Raw genomic sequence first — 18175 nt, forward strand, 5'->3', positions numbered from 1 at the left:
GTGTTGAGTATCACTGTGGGAGGAGACAGAGGGGAACATGTGGTCAATAATGAGATCAGTACTTTCAGACTGTGATCTTAACCTGACAGACTTGCAGTTTAGGAAGGTGTCATGTGGAGAGTCCTTGTGATGTACTGTAGTTGAATCTGGACAATTTAGTCAAGAGCACCTTGACAACTGATAGGACTGAAACACCAAAGCACTCATTGCAAAGCTATAGAGACAAAAGGGCCAGGGGAAAGGGCTGGGGAAAGGGCCTGGGAAAGGGAAAGGGCCGGGGAAAGGGCCTGGGAAAGGGAAAGGGCCGGTGGAAAGAGCCAGGGGAAAGGGTAAGGGCCGGGGAAAGGGCCGGGGAAAGGGCCTGGGAAAGGGCCAGGGAAAGGGCCAGGGCCGGGGAAAGGGCCTGGGAAAGGGAAAGGGCCGGTGGAAAGGGCCAGGGGAAAGGGTAAGGGCAGGGGAAAGGGCCGGGGAAAGGGCCTGGGAAAGGGCCGGGGAAAGGGCCTGGGAAAGGGTAAGGGCCGGGAAAAGGGCCGGGGAAAGGGCCTGGGAAAGGGCCGGGGAAAGGGCCTGGGAAAGGGTAAGGGCCGGGGAAAGGGCCGGGGAAAGTGCCGGGGAAAGGGAAAGGGCCGGGGAAAGGGTAAGGGCCGGGGAAAGGGTAAGGGCCAGGGTAAGGGCCGGGGAAAGGGCCGGGGTAAGGGCCGGGGAAAGGGCCGGGGAAAGGGAAAGGGCCGGGGAAAGGGAAAGGGCCGGGGAAAGGGAAAGGGCCGGGGTAAGGGTAAGGGCCAGGGTACCTCAAAGTTAAAATGCCTACCACTTCATACAGATTCCGATGCTGTTGAACAACGTAGAGTAATGACCTGCTACAAGTCCACATTGATCTGAATTCCCCTTATCAGAGGCTGTCAGGGGGTGGACATCCCAGTGTAGGTGGGTGATATCACAGACTAGCCACCAGCATGTTCTCTTCCCAGCTACTATCTCTGTGACAGGCAGCTACATGCTAAATCTGCCCCTGAGACATTTGTGAGACTGTGTGTGTGTGTGTGTGTGTACGTATCCTGCGTGTGTGTGCGTGCGTGCGTGCGTGCGTGCGTGCGTGCGTGTGTGTGTCTCTGTGTCTCTCAGCCCAGTCATTGGTATTCCACATGGAGTCTATTCATGACATTTCCTGACGGTTTTACCCCAGCATTATCCAAGGTGTTTAGACGTCGTGGAGGATATCTATAAAGGCCGTCTCTCTCTCTGTCACTCTGTCACTCTCTCTCTCTGTCACTCTGTCACTCTGTCACTCTGTCTCTCTCTCTCTCTCTCTCTCTCTCTCTCTCTCTCTCTCCCTCTCTCTCTCTCTCTGTCTCTGTCTCTCTGTCTCTCTCTCTCTGTCTCTCTCTCTCTCTCTCTCTCTCTCTCTGTCTCTGTCTCTCTGTCTCTCTCTCTCTGTCTCTGTCTCTCTCTCTCTGTCTCTCTCTCTCTGTCTCTCTCTCTCTCTCTCTCTCTCTCTCTCTCTCTCTCTCTCTCTCTCTCTCTCTCTCTCTCTGTCTCTCTGTCTCTCTGTCTCTCTCTGCATAAGAGCAGAACCTTGAACATGGCCGACAACATGAGAGGTGGGGAAGGTGGAGATCGGGGGGGAGGTGGAAGGGAAGTAAAACCAACCGGGGTATAATTGAATCTTCATCATCACAGCATGAAACAATATTCATTATTTGTCTTGTAGTGGAACATCGGATCTGTGATGTTTGAATTGTTGTATTGAAACTGGTCCCTGAGATACATAAAGCTGTTTAGACCAAACATAGTGGAGAGCAGATGTTTTCAAAGGGCTTCATGGGAAACATATGTTTTCATTGTCGAAGCATGTGAAATAGATAATGAACAAAAAGAGGGAAAAAAACTAGGTAAATAATCAATAAAATATTAACAGTAAACATTATAAAATGTTTATTAAATCCTTTGTGGATCTGTGTAATCTGAGGGAAATATGTGTCTCTAATATGGTCATACATTGGACAGGAGGTTAGGAAGTACAGCTCAGTTTCCACCTCATTTTGTGCGCAGTGTGCACATAGCCTGTCTTCTCTTGAGAGCCATGTCTGCCTACGGCGGCCTTTCTCAATAGCAAGGCTATGCTCACTGAGTCTGTACATAGTCAAAGCTTTCCTTAAGTTTGGTTCAGTCACAGTGGTCAGGTATTCTGCCACTGTGTACTCTCTGTTTAGGGCCAAATAGCATTCTAGTTTGCTATGGTTTTTGTTGTTGATTCTTTCCAATGAAAGAATCTTAAACTTTTCTCAATGATTTGTTTTGGTCTAATTGTGTTGTTGTCCTGGGGCTCTGTGGACTCTGTGTTTGCGAGCAGAGTCCCTGTACCAGCTGGCTGATGGAACTCCTCTCTAGGTTCATCTCTCTGTAGAGATCTTTTTTCATCTCTGAAAAATTTGAGTAAAGAAAAGTTTAATTAATTGAAATACCCAGTATACACGTGAAAAACAGGTTTCACACCAAACTGATTACAAACATAAAACAACTGCATCCTCTGTTCAAACACCCTCAATAACACACTTCCATCACCCTCAACAGCACACTTCCAACAACCTCAATAACACACTTCCATCACCCTCAATAACACACTTCCATCACCCTCAATAACACACTTCCAACACCCTCAATAACACACTTACATCACCCTCAATAACACACCTCCAACACCCTCAATAACACACTTCCATCACCCTCAATATCACACTTCCAACACCCTCAATAACACACTTCAATCACCCTCAACAACACACTTCCAACACCCTCAATAACACACTTCCATCACCCTCAATAACACACCTCCAACACCCTCAATATCACACTTCCAACACCCTCAATAACACACTTCAATCACCCTCAACAACACACTTCCAACACCCTCAATAACACACTTACATCACCCTCAATAACACACCTCCAACACCCTCAATAACACACCTCCAACACCCTCAATAACACACTTCCAACACCCTCAATAACACACTTCAATCACCCTCAACAACACACTTCAAACACCCTCAATAACACACCTCCAACACCCTCAATAACACACCTCCAACACCCTCAATAACACACTTCCAACACCCTCAATAACACACTTCCAACACCCTCAATAACACACTTCAATCACCCTCAACAACACACTTCCAACACCCTCAATAACACACTTCCATCACCCTCAATAACACACCTCCAACACCCTCAATATCACACTTCCAACACCCTCAATAACACACTTCAATCACCCTCAACAACACACTTCCAACACCCTCAATAACACACTTACATCACCCTCAATAACACACCTCCAACACCCTCAATAACACACCTCCAACACCCTCAATAACACACTTCCAACACCCTCAATAACACACTTCAATCACCCTCAACAACACACTTCCAACACCCTCAATAACACACTTCCAACACCCTCAATAACACACTTCAATCACCCTCAACAACACACTTCCAACACCCTCAATAACACACTTCCATCACCCTCAACAACACACTTCCAACACCCTCAATAACACACTTCAAACACCCTCAACAACACACCTCCAACACCCTCAATAACACACTTCAAACACCCTCAACAACACACCTCCAACACCCTCAATAACACACTTCAATCACCCTCAACAACACACTTCCAACACCCTCAATAACACACTTCAATCACCCTCAACAACACACCTCCAACACCCTCAATAACACACTTCAATCACCCTCAACAACACACTTCCAACACCCTCAATAACACACCTCCATCACCCTCAATAACACACTTCAATCACCCTCAACAACACACCTCCAACACCCTCAATAACACACTTCAATCACCCTCAATAACACACTTCAAACACCCTCAATAACACACTTCCATCACCCTCAATATCACACTTCCAACACCCTCAATAACACACTTCAATCACCCTCAACAACACACTTCCAACACCCTCAATAACACACTTCCAACACCCTCAATAACACACCTCCAACACCCTCAATAACACACCTCCAACACCCTCAATAACACACCTCCATCACCCTCAACAACACACTTCAATCACCCTCAATAACACACTTCCATCACCCTCAATAACACACTTCCATCACCCTCAATAACACACTTCCATCACCCTCAACAACACACCTCCAACACCCTCAATAACACACTTCAATCACCCTCAACAACACACTTCCAACACCCTCAATAACACACCTCCAACACCCTCAATAACACACTTCCAACACCCTCAATAACACACTTCCAACACCCTCAATAACACACTTCAATCACCCTCAACAACACACTTCCAACACCCTCAATAACACACTTCAATCACCCTCAACAACACACCTCCAACACCCTCAATAACACACTTCCAACACCCTCAATAACACACTTCCAACACCCTCAATAACACACTTCAATCACCCTCAACAACACACTTCCAACACCCTCAATAACACACTTCAATCACCCTCAACAACACACTTCCAACACCCTCAATAACACACTTCAATCACCCTCAACAACACACTTCAAACACCCTCAATAACACACTTCCATCACCCTCAATAACACACTTCAAACACCCTCAATAACACACTTCCATCACCCTCAATATCACACTTCCATCACCCTCAATATCACACTTCCAACACCCTCAATAACACACTTCAATCACCCTCAACAACACACTTCCAACACCCTCAATAACACACTTCCAACACCCTCAATAACACACTTCCAACACCCTCAATATCACACTTCCAACACCCTCAATAACACACTTCCATCACCCTCAATATCACACTTCCAACACCCTCAATAACACACTTCCATCACCCTCAATATCACACTTCCAACACCCTCAATAACACACTTCCATCACCCTCAACAACACACTTCAATCACCCTCAATAACACACTTCCATCACCCTCAATAACACACCTCCAACTACAGGGGTCCTAAGTCCTAACATCATGTGACAGGGGTCCTGAGTCCTAACATCATGTGACAGGGGTCCTAAGTCCTAACATCATGTGACAGGGGTCCTAAGTCCTAACATCATGTGACAGGGGTCCTAAGTCCTAACATCATGTGACAGGGGTCCTCAGTCCTAACATCATGTGACAGGGGTCCTGAGTCCTAACATCATGTGACAGGGGTCCTAAGTCCTAACATCATGTGACAGGGGTCCTCAGTCCTAACATCATGTGACAGGGGTCCTAAGTCCTAACATCATGTGACAGGGGTCCTAAGTCCTAACATCATGTGACAGGGGTCCTAAGTCCTAACCATCTTAGGGTGCAAAGTCCCCATTGTATTGTGCCATCCGTTTTGTCACCAAAGCCCCATATACTACCCACCACTGCGACCTGTATGCTCTCGTTGGCTGGTCCTCGCTACATACTCGTCGCCAGACCAACTGGCTCCAGGTCATCTACAAGTCTCTGCTAGGTAAAGCCCTGCCTTATCTCAGCTCACTGGTCACCATAGCAGCACCCACCCGTAGCACGCGCTCCAGAAGGTATATTTCTCTGGTCACCCCCAATGCCAATTCCGCCTTTGGCCGCCTTTCCTTCCAGTTCTCTGCTGCCAAAGACTGGAACGAACTGCAAAAATCACTGAAGCTGGAGACTCATATCTCCCTCACTAGCTTTAAGCACCATCTGTCAGAGCAGCTCACAGATCACTGCACCTGTACATAGCCCATCTGTAAACAGCCCATCCAACTACCTCATCACCATACTGTATTTATTTATTTATCTTGCTCCTTTGCACCCCAGTATCTCTACTTGCACATTCCTCTTCTGCACATCTACCATTCCGTGTTCAATTGCTATATTGTAATTACTTCGCCACCATGTCCTATTTATTGCCTTAACTCTCTTACTTTACCTCATTTTCTCACACTGTATATAGATTTCTCTACTGTATTATTGACTGTATGTTTTGTTTTACTCCATGTGTAACTCTGTGTTGTTGTATGTGTCGAACTGCTTTGCTTTATCTTGGCCAGGTCGCAATTGTAAATGACAGTAGGTTAATCTGTGATTCCTAGTCTGCCTCGAGGCAGCGGTAGTGACAGTAGGTTAACCTGTGTCTCCTAGTCTGCCTCGAGGCAGCGGTAGTGACAGTAGGTTAACCTGTGTCTCCTAGTCTGCCTCGAGGCAGCGGTAGTGACAGTAGGTTAACCTGTGTCTCCTAGTCTGCCTCGAGGCAGCGGTAGTGACAGTAGGTTAACCTGTGTCTCCTAGTCTGCCTCGAGGCAGCGGTAGTGACAGTAGGTTAACCTGTGTCTCCTAGTCTGCCTCGAGGCAGCGGTAGTGACAGTAGGTTAACCTGTGTCTCCTAGTCTGCCTCGAGGCAGCGGTAGTGACAGTAGGTTAACCTGTGTCTCCTAGTCTGCCTCGAGGCAGCGGTAGTGACAGTAGGTTAACCTGTGTCTCCTAGTCTGCCTCGAGGCAGCGGTAGTGACAGTAGGTTAACCTGTGTCTCCTAGTCTGCCTCGAGGCAGCGGTAGTGACAGTAGGTTAACCTGTGTCTCCTAGTCTGCCTCGAGGCAGCGGTAGTGACAGTAGGTTAACCTGTGTCTCCTAGTCTGCCTCGAGGCAGCGGTAGTGACAGTAGGTTAACCTGTGTCTCCTAGTCTGCCTCGAGGCAGCGGTAGTGACAGTAGGTTAACCTGTGTCTCCTAGTCTGCCTCGAGGCAGCGGTAGTGACAGTAGGTTAACCTGTGTCTCCTAGTCTGCCTCGAGGCAGCGGTAGTGACAGTAGGTTAACCTGTGTCTCCTAGTCTGCCTCGAGGCAGCGGTAGTGACAGTAGGTTAGCCTGTGTCTCCTAGTCTGCCTCGAGGCAGCGGTAGTGACAGTAGGTTAACCTGTGTCTCCTAGTCTGCCTCGAGGCAGCGGTAGTGACAGTAGGTTAACCTGTGTCTCCTAGTCTGCCTCGAGGCAGCGGTAGTGACAGTAGGTTAGCCTGTGTCTCCTAGTCTGCCTCGAGGCAGCGGTAGTGACAGTAGGTTAACCTGTGTCTCCTAGTCTGCCTCGAGGCAGCGGTAGTGACAGTAGGTTAACCTGTGTCTCCTAGTCTGCCTCGAGGCAGCGGTAGTGACAGTAGGTTAACCTGTGTCTCCTAGTCTGCCTCGAGGCAGCGGTAGTGACAGTAGGTTAACCTGTGTCTCCTAGTCTGCCTCGAGGCAGCGGTAGTGACAGTAGGTTAACCTGTGTCTCCTAGTCTGCCTCGAGGCAGCGGTAGTGACAGTAGGTTAACCTGTGTCTCCTAGTCTGCCTCGAGGCAGCGGTAGTGACAGTAGGTTAACCTGTGTCTCCTAGTCTGCCTCGAGGCAGCGGTAGTGACAGTAGGTTAACCTGTGTCTCCTAGTCTGCCTCGAGGCAGCGGTAGTGACAGTAGGTTAACCTGTGTCTCCTAGTCTGCCTCGAGGCAGCGGTAGTGACAGTAGGTTAACCTGTGTCTCCTAGTCTGCCTCGAGGCAGCGGTAGTGACAGTAGGTTAACCTGTGTCTCCTAGTCTGCCTCGAGGCAGCGGTAGTGACAGTAGGTTAACCTGTGTCTCCTAGTCTGCCTCGAGGCAGCGGTAGTGACAGTAGGTTAACCTGTGTCTCCTAGTCTGCCTCGAGGCAGCGGTAGTGACAGTAGGTTAACCTGTGTCTCCTAGTCTGCCTCGAGGCAGCGGTAGTGACAGTAGGTTAACCTGTGTCTCCTAGACTGCCTCGAGGCAGCGGTAGTGACAGTAGGTTAACCTGTGTCTCCTAGTCTGCCTCGAGGCAGCGGTAGTGACAGTAGGTTAACCTGTGTCTCCTAGTCTGCCTCGAGGCAGCGGTAGTGACAGTAGGTTAACCTGTGTCTCCTAGTCTGCCTCGAGGCAGCGGTAGTGACAGTAGGTTAACCTGTGTCTCCTAGTCTGCCTCGAGGCAGCGGTAGTGACAGTAGGTTAACCTGGCAGCAGCAGTAGTAGGTGGAGGCTCTCCATTACAGTGATGAAGAACTGATGACTTTGAATCAGATGTGCTAGCTGCGAACCCTGAGGGAGACGTGAACGAGAACGGTTTAAATACAGACAAACATTATCACAGCTGCATATGAATAATCGTGTGGCGTGGTGTGTGTGTGTGTGTGTGTGTGTGTGTGTGTGTGTGTGTGTGTGTGTGTGTGTGTGTCACAGGCGGCCTGTAGCACATTAATTAAGGAGGTCGGGCTCAAAGTAATGGCTGGATTGGAATACATTGAATTCATACATTCAACTCACTCCATTACAGGCAATATGATGAGCCGTCCTCCACTCAGCAGCCCCGGGGAGTAAATGGGCGCCGCAGGCCGCATCAGCCGTGGCGAGGGAGTAAATGGGCGCCGCAGGCCGCATCAGCCGTGGCGAGGGAGTAAATGGGCGCCGCAGGCCGCATCAGCCGTGGCGAGGGAGTAAATGGGCGCCGCAGGCCGCATCAGCCGTGGCGAGGGAGTAAATGGGCGCCGCAGGCCGCATCAGTCGTGGCGAGGGAGTAAATGGGCGCCGCAGGCCGCATCAGCCGTGGCGAGGGAGTAAATGGGCGCCGCAGGCCGCATCAGCCGTGGCGAGGGAGTAAATGGGCGCCGCAGGCCGCATCAGCCGTGGCGAGGGAGTAAATGGGCGCCGCAGGCCGCATCAGTCGTGGCGAGGGAGTAAATGGGCGCCGCAGGCCGCATCAGTCGTGGCGAGGGAGTAAATGGGCGCCGCAGGCCGCATCAGCCGTGGCGAGGGAGTAAATGGGCGCCGCAGGCCGCATCAGCCGTGGCGAGGGAGTAAATGGGCGCCGCAGGCCGCATCAGTCGTGGCGAGGGAGTAAATTGGCGCCGCAGGCCGCATCAGCCGTGGCGAGGGAGTAAATGGGCGCCGCAGGCCGCATCAGTCGTGGCGAGGGAGTAAATGGGCGCCGCAGGCCGCATCAGCCGTGGCGAGGGAGTAAATGGGCGCCGCAGGCCGCATCAGCCGTGGCGAGGGAGTAAATGGGCGCCGCAGGCCGCATCAGTCGTGGCGAGGGAGTAAATGGGCGCCGCAGGCCGCATCAGCCGTGGCGAGGGAGTAAATGGGCGCCGCAGGCCGCATCAGTCGTGGCGAGGGAGTAAATGGGCGCCGCAGGCCGCATCAGCCGTGGCGAGGGAGTAAATGGGCGCCGCAGGCCGCATCAGCCGTGGCGAGGGAGTAAATGGGCGCCGCAGGCCGCATCAGTCGTGGCGAGGGAGTAAATGGGCGCCGCAGGCCGCATCAGCCGTGGCGAGGGAGTAAATGGGCGCCGCAGGCCGCATCAGTCGTGGCGAGGGAGTAAATGGGCGCCGCAGGCCGCATCAGCCGTGGCGAGGGAGTAAATGGGCGCCGCAGGCCGCATCAGTCGTGGCGAGGGAGTAAATGGGCGCCGCAGGCCGCATCAGCCGTGGCGAGGGAGTAAATGGGCGCCGCAGGCCGCATCAGCCGTGGCGAGGGAGTAAATGGGCGCCGCAGGCCGCATCAGTCGTGGCGAGGGAGTAAATGGGCGCCGCAGGCCGCATCAGCCGTGGCGAGGGAGTAAATGGGCGCCGCAGGCCACATCAGTCGTGGCGAGGGAGTAAATGGGCGCCGCAGGCCGCATCAGCCGTGGCGAGGGAGTAAATGGGCGCCGCAGGCCGCATCAGCCGTGGCGAGGGAGTAAATGGGCGCCGCAGGCCACATCAGCCGTGGCGAGGGAGTAAATGGGCGCCGCAGGCCGCATCAGCCGTGGCGAGGGAGTAAATGGGCGCCGCAGGCCGCATCAGCCGTGGCGAGGGAGTAAATGGGCGCCGCAGGCCACATCAGCCGTGGCGAGGGAGTAAATGGGCGCCGCAGGCCACATCAGTCGTGGCGAGGGAGTAAATGGGCGCCGCAGGCCGCATCAGTCGTGGCGAGGGAGTAAATGGGCGCCGCAGGCCGCATCAGTCGTGGCGAGGGAGTAAATGGGCGCCGCAGGCCACATCAGCCGTGGCGAGGGAGTAAATGGGCGCCGCAGGCCGCATCAGTCGTGGCGAGGGAGTAAATGGGCGCCGCAGGCCGCATCAGCCGTGGCGAGGGAGTAAATGGGCGCCGCAGGCCGCATCAGTCGTGGCGAGGGAGTAAATGGGCGCCGCAGGCCGCATCAGTCGTGGCGAGGGAGTAAATGGGCGCCGCAGGCCACATCAGTCGTGGCGAGGGAGTAAATGGGCGCCGCAGGCCGCATCAGCCGTGGCGAGGGAGTAAATGGGCGCCGCAGGCCACATCAGTCGTGGCGAGGGAGTAAATGGGCGCCGCAGGCCGCATCAGCCGTGGCGAGGGAGTAAATGGGCGCCGCAGGCCGCATCAGCCGTGGCGAGGGAGTAAATGGGCGCCGCAGGCCACATCAGCCGTGGCGAGGGAGTAAATGGGCGCCGCAGGCCGCATCAGCCGTGGCGAGGGAGTAAATGGGCGCCGCAGGCCGCATCAGCCGTGGCGAGGGAGTAAATGGGCGCCGCAGGCCGCATCAGTCGTGGCGAGGGAGTAAATGGGCGCCGCAGGCCGCATCAGCCGTGGCGAGGGAGTAAATGGGCGCCGCAGGCCGCATCAGTCGTGGCGAGGGAGTAAATGGGCGCCGCAGGCCGCATCAGTCGTGGCGAGGGAGTAAATGGGCGCCGCAGGCCACATCAGTCGTGGCGAGGGAGTAAATGGGCGCCGCAGGCCGCATCAGCCGTGGCGAGGGAGTAAATGGGCGCCGCAGGCCACATCAGTCGTGGCGAGGGAGTAAATGGGCGCCGCAGGCCGCATCAGCCGTGGCGAGGGAGTAAATGGGCGCCGCAGGCCGCATCAGCCGTGGCGAGGGAGTAAATGGGCGCCGCAGGCCACATCAGCCGTGGCGAGGGAGTAAATGGGCGCCGCAGGCCGCATCAGCCGTGGCGAGGGAGTAAATGGGCGCCGCAGGCCGCATCAGCCGTGGCGAGGGAGTAAATGGGCGCCGCAGGCCGCATCAGCCGTGGCGAGGGAGTAAATGGGCGCCGCAGGCCACATCAGTCGTGGCGAGGGAGTAAATGGGCGCCGCAGGCCACATCAGTCGTGGCGAGGGAGTAAATGGGCGCCGCAGGCCGCATCAGCCGTGGCGAGGGAGTAAATGGGCGCCGCAGGCCGCATCAGTCGTGGCGAGGGAGTAAATGGGCGCCGCAGGCCGCATCAGCCGTGGCGAGGGAGTAAATGGGCGCCGCAGGCCACATCAGCCGTGGCGAGGGAGTAAATGGGCGCCGCAGGCCACATCAGTCGTGGCGAGGGAGTAAATGGGCGCCGCAGGCCGCATCAGTCATGGCGAGGGAGTAAATGGGCGCCGCAGGCCGCATCAGTCGTGGCGAGGGAGTAAATGGGCGCCGCAGGCCACATCAGCAGTGGCGAGGGAGTAAATGGGCGCCGCAGGCCGCATCAGTCGTGGCGAGGGAGTAAATGGGCGCCGCAGGCCGCATCAGCCGTGGCGAGGGAGTAAATGGGCGCCGCAGGCCGCATCAGTCGTGGCGAGGGAGTAAATGGGCGCCGCAGGCCGCATCAGCCGTGGCGAGGGAGTAAATGGGCGCCGCAGGCCACATCAGTCGTGGCGAGGGAGTAAATGGGCGCCGCAGGCCGCATCAGCCGTGGCGAGGGAGTAAATGGGCGCCGCAGGCCGCATCAGCCGTGGCGAGGGAGTAAATGGGCGCCGCAGGCCACATCAGCCGTGGCGAGGGAGTAAATGGGCGCCGCAGGCCGCATCAGCCGTGGCGAGGGAGTAAATGGGCGCCGCAGGCCGCATCAGCCGTGGCGAGGGAGTAAATGGGCGCCGCAGGCCGCATCAGCCGTGGCGAGGGAGTAAATGGGCGCCGCAGGCCACATCAGTCGTGGCGAGGGAGTAAATGGGCGCCGCAGGCCACATCAGTCGTGGCGAGGGAGTAAATGGGCGCCGCAGGCCGCATCAGCCGTGGCGAGGGAGTAAATGGGCGCCGCAGGCCGCATCAGTCGTGGCGAGGGAGTAAATGGGCGCCGCAGGCCACATCAGCCGTGGCGAGGGAGTAAATGGGCGCCGCAGGCCGCATCAGCCGTGGCGAGGGAGTAAATGGGCGCCGCAGGCCACATCAGTCGTGGCGAGGGAGTAAATGGGCGCCGCAGGCCGCATCAGCCGTGGCGAGGGAGTAAATGGGCGCCGCAGGCCGCATCAGCCGTGGCGAGGGAGTAAATGGGCGCCGCAGGCCGCATCAGTCGTGGCGAGGGAGTAAATGGGCGCCGCAGGCCACATCAGCCGTGGCGAGGGAGTAAATGGGCGCCGCAGGCCGCATCAGCCGTGGCGAGGGAGTAAATGGGCGCCGCAGGCCACATCAGTCGTGGCGAGGGAGTAAATGGGCGCCGCAGGCCGCATCAGCCGTGGCGAGGGAGTAAATGGGCGCCGCAGGCCACATCAGCCGTGGCGAGGGAGTAAATGGGCGCCGCAGGCCACATCAGCCGTGGCGAGGGAGTAAATGGGCGCCGCAGGCCGCATCAGCCGTGGCGAGGGAGTAAATGGGCGCCGCAGGCCGCATCAGCCGTGGCGAGGGAGTAAATGGGCGCCGCAGGCCGCATCAGCCGTGGCGAGGGAGTAAATGGGCGCCGCAGGCCACATCAGTCGTGGCGAGGGAGTAAATGGGCGCCGCAGGCCACATCAGTCGTGGCGAGGGAGTAAATGGGCGCCGCAGGCCGCATCAGTCGTGGCGAGGGAGTAAATGGGCGCCGCAGGCCACATCAGCCGTGGCGAGGGAGTAAATGGGCGCCGCAGGCCGCATCAGTCGTGGCGAGTAAATGGGCGCCGCAGGCCGCATCAGTCGTGGCGAGTAAATGGGCGCCGCAGGCCGCATCAGCCCCGGGGAGTAAATGGGCGCCGCAGGCCGCATCAGCCGTGGCGAGGGAGTAAATGGGCGCCGCAGGCCGCATCAGTCGTGGCGAGGGAGTAAATGGGCGCCGCAGGCCGCATCAGTCGTGGCGAGGGAGTAAATGGGCGCCGCAGGCCGCATCAGCCGTGGCGAGGGAGTAAATGGGCGCCGCAGGCCGCATCAGTCGTGGCGAGGGAGTAAATGGGCGCCGCAGGCCACATCAGCCGTGGCGAGGGAGTAAATGGGCGCCGCAGGCCGCATCAGCCGTGGCGAGGGAGTAAATGGGCGCCGCAGGCCACATCAGTCGTGGCGAGGGAGTAAATGCATAATATGATTGTTTGTTCTATATGAGTTAATGTACGGATGGAGCCAGCTGGGGGCATGCTAAGCTATGCTAGTTCTATATGAGTTAATGTACGGATGGAGCCAGCTGAGAGCATGCTAAGCTATGCTAGTTCTATATGAGTTAATGTACAGATGGAGCCAGCTGAGAGCATGCTAAGCTATGCTAGTTCTATATGAGTTAATGTACGGATGGAGCCAGCTGAGAGCATGCTAAGCTATGCTAGTTCTATATGAGTTAATGTACGGATGGAGCCAGCTGAGAGCATGCTAAGCTATGCTAGTTCAATATGAGTTAATGTACGGATGGAGACAGCTGAGAGCATGCTAAGCTATGCTAGTTCAATATGAGTTAATGTACGGATGGAGCCAGCTGAGAGCATGGTAAGCTATGCTAGTTCAATATGAGTTAATGTACGGATGGAGCCAGCTGAGAGCATGCTAAGCTATGCTAGTTCAATATGAGTTAATGTACGGATGGAGCCAGCTGAGAGCATGCTAAGCCATGCTAGTTCTATATGAGTTAATGTACGGATGGAGCCAGCTGAGAGCATGCTAAGCCATGCTAGTTCTATATGAGTTAATGTACGGATGGAGCCAGCTGAGAGCATGCTAAGCTATGCTAGTTCTATATGAGTTAATGTACGGATGGAGCCAGCTGAGAGCATGGTAAGCTATGCTAGTTCAATATGAGTTAATGTACGGATGGAGCCAGCTGAGAGCATGCTAAGCCATGCTAGTTCTATATGAGTTAATGTACGGATGGAGCCAGCTGAGAGCATGCTAAGCCATGCTAGTTCTATATGAGTTAATGTACGGATGGAGCCAGCTGAGAGCATGCTAAGCTATGCTAGTTCTATATGAGTTAATGTACGGATGGAGCCAGCTGAGAGCATGGTAAGCTATGCTAGTTCAATATGAGTTAATGTACGGATGGAGCCAGCTGAGAGCATGCTAAGCTATGCTAGTTCAATATGAGTTAATGTACGGATGGAGCCAGCTGAGAGCATGGTAAGCTATGCTAGTTCAATATGAGTTAATGTACGGATGGAGCCAGCTGAGAGCATGCTAAGCTATGCTAGTTCAATATGAGCCAGCTGAGAGCATGCTAAGCTATGCTAGTTCTATATGAGTTAATGTACGGATGGAGCCAGCTGAGAGCATGCTAAGCCATGCTATTTCTATATGAGTTAATGTACGGATGGAGCCAGCTGAGAGCATGCTAAGCTATGCTACTTCTATGAACCTTTATGTTGCATGTTTAATGCCTGAGGCTGAAAACAAGTTACCTCATCTGTTGCACAGGGGTATGTAAAGGTAGTACCCTAGTGTGAACAGAAGAGTTGACCTACCTTCATGCTATTTTAGTTACACACATGTAGTGCATGTTGAATGGGGAAGGCTGTAAAGTGAATATCTGTCAAACCTTTACGTCAAATAATAGGATTCTTCAGAGGAACGTTGACGTCTGTACCACCCTGTCGTTATCTGACAGCAGTTCACTAAAGGGAGTAGTACTTCTCCTATTTACAGAGTGACAGAGAGCAGTCTATTAATCCCTGTAGTAAAATGCACCTAACGGATCAGTTGGATAAAACACATGGTGACATTGACCTTTCAGAGAGACATCTCCCATGTTTCACACTCTGAGCAGTGGAGATGATCATATAAGACAGAAAAGAGACAGAAAGAGAGAGAGTGAGAGAGAGAGAGAGAGAGAGAGAGAGAGAGAGAGAGAGAGAGAGAGAGAGAGAGAGAGAGAGAGAGAGAGAGAGAGAGAGAGAGAGAGAGAGAGAGAGAGAGAGAGAGAGAGAGAGAGAGAGAGAGAAAGAGAGAAAGAGAGAGAGAGAGAGAGACAGAGAGACAGAGAGACAGAGAGACAGAAAGAGAGGAGCTTCACTATGCTGCTATCCAAAATAAGCTTTGGCAATATGTACATTGTTATGTCATGCCAATAAAGTAAATTGAATTGAATTGAGAGAGAGAGAGAGAGAGCGAAAGCGAGAGAGACAGAGAGACAGAGAGACAGAGAGACAGAGAGACAGAGAGACAGAGAGACAGAGAGACAGAGAGACAGAGAAGAGAGGAGCTTCACTATGCTGCTATGTCCCTTTTATTCCAAATGGCACCCTATTCCCTATGTAGTGGACCATTTTAGACCTCAGTCCTATGGCACACTATTCCCTATATTTTTTATTAACTTTTTTTATTTCACCTTTATTTACAAGTTCTCGTTTGCAACTGCGGCCAAGATAAAGCATAGCAGTGTGACAACAACACAGAGTTACACATAAACAAACGCACAGTCAATAACACATGCCTTTCTTTATCAAAATGCGTTTTTTGGCAGAAATGTCTTTTTGGAACATGTGAACTTTCATGTGACACAATAACAAACTTGTATGCCATCTGTAAATATGAATACAATTGTTAAATTACGAGCCTAGTTGGTTTAGTCACGGGAAAAAGTCAGGAACCTTCCCCGCTAGCCATGATTGGCTGAGATAATGGATGGGCTGGACATGCCGAGAGATGAGTTCTGATTGGTCTGCCATGTAGCTTGTTTCTGTCTATAACATAAGCTGTTCGGTTTGTCTGGGTAATACTTTATGGAAAGATATCATGAAGAACTACAAAACTGTAGCTAATACTCTCTCCACTTTTCTGGAGGACAATCGTGCCGACTGAGTATTAGAAGAGTGTGAACGCTAAGGAGATTGAGAAAATTATGGTGTTTGATTACAAAAAATGCAGATCGAAAAAGTCGAAAAGAGAACACACAGATATATAAAACACCTGTCCCCGGATTACATCTTCAAACTAAGGGTAACCATGGCATCCGTGAAAGAGAGGGAGAAGCGTCCATCCATGTATACTGGTAAGATAGTCTAGATACATTTTCAAATGTTATACATTTCTAATTTTATCTGAAAAGTTGTTTCATTGCAAGTTAAAGCCTATTGTTAGCTAGCTAAAGTTAGCCGGCTGGCTCACTAGCTAATGTTACGTGTACGATCTGTGTGGAACTATTATTTGTATCTCATAAATCCATTTGCATTGCTAGTTATCGAGCTAGCTAACATTGAACCAAGTTGGTTATCTTTAGCTACCTGCAGATTCCTGCATCTTTGTAACGCTATGAGATGGGAGGCTAATTGTTTAGCTAGCTAGCCATCTACACGTCTAAACAAAATACTTCCACAATGCAACTAACTATTTCACTGTACTGTTTACAACTTCTGTATCCTGTGCATGTGACAAAATACACTTTGATTTGATATACTGTGTGTTTAGAGACGATAATGTGAAGAACAACATGCAGCAAAGTTAAATTAGGATATAACGGATATAATTAGGATATAACGGAAATAATTAGGATATAATTAGGATATAACGGATATAATTAGGATATAACGGATATAATTAGGATATAACGGATATAATTAGGAAATAACGGATGTAACGGATATAATAAGGAAATAACGGATATAATTAGGATATAACGGATATAATTAGGATATAACGGATATAATTAGGATATAACGGATATAATTAGGATATAATTAGGATATAATGTAAAAGAGACTGTGTACAAGTTCTAAAATTATCCAGTATAATGCCCCGCTTTTATTTCGTCACACTCACAACCTTAAGTTATTTTCTGTAATTTGCTCACCATTAACTTGTAAATAATGACCTGGTTCTGAGTTTATGTTATAATGAATTTAAATTAGCTAAAGTTAAGAATTTGTCAGCTATATGACGTCATTATTTGAACTGGCTAGCCAGCTAACTTAACTAACAAGCTAGCTAGTATATTGACGTATACTAAATTCATTTATAAATGCTATTTTTGGACCACCAGGCTGTTGATGTCATGCAGCCTGTAGTTTTTGTTTTAATACTTTTTCATAACGACAAGTTTGATGTCGGACGACAATAGAATGTTTATGATGTCACCGTGGCAACTGTCTACAGACATGTCGATAGACGTACATCCTTTAGTCTTGAAATCTTTGGTTGTTTACTACACTACCTCACTCTGTTTAGCACATGGCCTCACATGTGAATCCTTAAAGAGATGGGTGGAGCTAAGGTTTAAGAGGGTGTGAACGATTCTGAATGGGTGTAGACAAAGAAGAGCTCACCAGTAGGTGTACCAAACATTCAAGGGCCCTTTTCTCAAAAGTGAGGTTACAAGTTTATCAACTTTCAAAGCAGAATTACTTTCCCATTGTTCCTCAACAGTAGTGTATGATATACCATTTTCTAGTTATGAGTCTCTACTTTTATCCAATGTAAAAAAATAAAATACAAATTTCTACGTCAGAATCGAGACGGTCGGTCACACATCAATAAAGACTAAAATGAAGTTTTGTCATGTCCCTCTAGGAATATTATAACCCACTTAAACATCAACGTCTCCATGTTGTCACCATCATTGTAACGCTCTAGCTTTTTTGTTGCTGTCTTAACATGACTATTTAAATAATGTGATTCATTTTTTTTTTTTAAGGTAAAACATATATATATATAAATAAAACGCTGGCCCTCATTTTAATGTCAACCCTTTTACATGAACTGAACTCTTGTTTTAATATCGCTAAAACTTTTGCTTAAAAAAATAATATAATTCTAAAGTAACATTGAATATCGAACATTCAAATCGTATGTGTAAAAGCAGATGAGCTTGTTCTAATCTTTTTGGGCCATTTTCCGTTGTTTTGTGGTGGAAACCTGAGCGCGTCGATCATAACACGTTAACCCTATTAACCAATAGACAGACAGAAATGTTTTCACAATAAAATAAACACATCTGAGGCTTGCATTCAATTGTCCTCAACAAGCTTCCATTATCATTTCACAAGGGGATTCATGGCTTACAACAAGCTTCCTTTACCCCTGTCACAAGGGGA

At 51.3% G+C, this 18175-nt stretch overlaps 1 protein-coding gene across 1 annotated transcript in view; it reads right to left on the reverse strand.

Annotated features, from left to right (window-relative positions):
• Nucleotides 1-18175, reverse strand: part of csmd2 (CUB and Sushi multiple domains 2) — an 899615-nt gene that overhangs the window by 177456 nt on the left and 703984 nt on the right. The gene's annotated exons all lie outside the window — the stretch shown is intronic.

The sequence above is a fragment of the Salvelinus alpinus genome, chromosome 29 (assembly GCF_045679555.1).
Source record: "Salvelinus alpinus chromosome 29, SLU_Salpinus.1, whole genome shotgun sequence".
In the NCBI taxonomy this organism is placed as follows: domain Eukaryota; kingdom Metazoa; phylum Chordata; class Actinopteri; order Salmoniformes; family Salmonidae; genus Salvelinus; species Salvelinus alpinus.